Genomic DNA, 2,110 nt, shown 5'->3' with positions numbered 1-2,110 from the left:
AGTGGTCCTCATGAGCTCACTCCATCCTGGGCCAGGGGCTCGCAGGGCAGGAAGACTAGCACTATCTCCCCACTGGGTCATGTGAAGAGGGGCCAGAAGAGCTGGACAGAGGCAAACTCCCATTCCACGTGCCTCTGGGAGATACAACTGGGAGCAGGTGAGAGGGGAGAGCACACTGAATCAGAAGCTGACCCCTGGGAGAAATCTGCTACTCCTACCCCAGTATCTGTTCATCCCTTCTTCCAGTAGTCTGTCTGGAGTGTAAAGACATTTTCCTTGCAGCTAGAAGTGGTCATATAACTAAGATTTTAAGAATTTTGGTTAAAGACAACTGGCATACACACTTTGCCTGTTCTTATTCATCCCTTCTTCCTTTCTGCTGATGGTATGAGGATGAAATAGTTGGAGCTGCAGCAGCTATCTTGGACTATGAGGTGACCCTGGAATAAAGACCATGTAGAGCAGAGTAATAAGGAAAAAAAGTCCCTGAGGACTATTTAGAGCAGCACTGCTACATCATTCCTGAACCACTTTACCCAAGAGAGGAATGCACTTTTATCTTGCTTAATTCATTGATATTTTGTCTCTATTACTCCTGGTCAAATAGAATTCTATTGAATTCACATTCTAATCCTGTGACTGTCATAGTGGACCCAATAAGAAGGCCTTGGGGCAGTGGGGCACCGGGTTTATATTAGAGCTCCAAGGCCTGAGGCCATCCCCCAAGGACACAGCTTCCCTCGCTCCCTATCCCTGGAATGCCACTTCCCACCTGTTCCCAGATATACACGAAGACCACCCTCATCAGGATTCTGCAGCTGGAGCACAGGGTCAAAGACCACCTGGTCCTACCTCACTCCTTTGGCTAACAGATACTGTGTACCTGTTCTGTGCATGTCTTGGGGATACAGAGCTAATGAGACAAGACTCCTTCAGAGGTTTCCAGCGTAATGGGGATGATGACAGGTAGGGAGTGTCACAAATGGAGAGTGTGCAGGGTACATATGTGTACAGGGTATGTATGTGTACAGGGTATGAGAGGAAAGTTGAAGAGTTGTCTTAATGGATAAGAATTTTGCTAGACAGAAAGAGTAGTCTAGGCCAGCAATTTTCAACCCTTTTCATCTCATGGCACACATAAACTAATTACTAAAATTCTGCAGCACACCAAAACATATATTTTTCCTAACAAAAAAAAACAGGTGTAATTTCGATTCATTCACACTGGATGGCTATTGTTGTGTTGGCTGTTGTCATTTTTTAATTTGACAATCTAAGGGAAAAGAGGTCAGTGCCCCTGACTAGTCAGGTATTTCATATTTTAAAAATTCTTGTGGCACACCAGTTGAAAATTGCTATTCTAGACTGAGGAGAAAGCAAAGACAAGTAAGGAAGAGCAGTACCTTCAGGAAACAGCCAGAAATTCCCCGGGACTGGAATGCAGGGGCCGAGTGCAGGAAGATGGGAACAGGCTGGAAAGGCAGCTGGCCTGGCCCCCGGTCTTCAGGCCCTTGGGAGACCCTGGGCTCCCGTTCCATAGGCAGTGGGAGCCAGCACTTCTCCGAGGGGACATTGCAAGGCCAGGTTTATGATGCTAGTTTGACCAGTGAGGAAACCAGAGGAAGTGCCTGACTGGGGTCTGGTCGCTCACTTATCAGAGGCACCCAGGACGTGAGCCCCGGATGTGCGGAGCTGCTGGCTGGCCAACCCTGAGCCACTCTCATGAAAAGGGGTGTGTCCAAGGGATAGCCCAGCCTCCCCTCTATCCTTTCTCCCAGGTGCCTGGGTCAAGTGTGCAGTAATCCCCCAACTTGTTGGGGCTACAGGAGGACACCTGAGGAGCCGAGCCAGGGAGGGAGATCACAGGCCTCCTGGGAACAGGGCTATTCAGGGAAAGGACCTGGCCAGGCCCCAAGGCCCAGAGGTCAATGTCGGCTCCCACTCTGCTCAGGGCCAGGGTGACAGAGACGAGCTATGGAACCATCTCAGTCAGATGGCCCTTGGTGCTAGACCCTGGCTCAGCACACAGGGACAAATAAAATCCAGTCCTGTCCTGAAGGAGCTCACAGCCAGGAAGAGGAGACGGTCTGTAAACAGTTATGAAGCAGAA

This window comes from Phyllostomus hastatus, unplaced genomic scaffold (genome assembly GCF_019186645.2).
Source record: "Phyllostomus hastatus isolate PE091 unplaced genomic scaffold, TTU_PhHast_1.1 phas_contig_1048, whole genome shotgun sequence".
NCBI lineage: Eukaryota > Metazoa > Chordata > Mammalia > Chiroptera > Phyllostomidae > Phyllostomus > Phyllostomus hastatus.
This window is presented reverse-complemented; position numbering follows the sequence as displayed.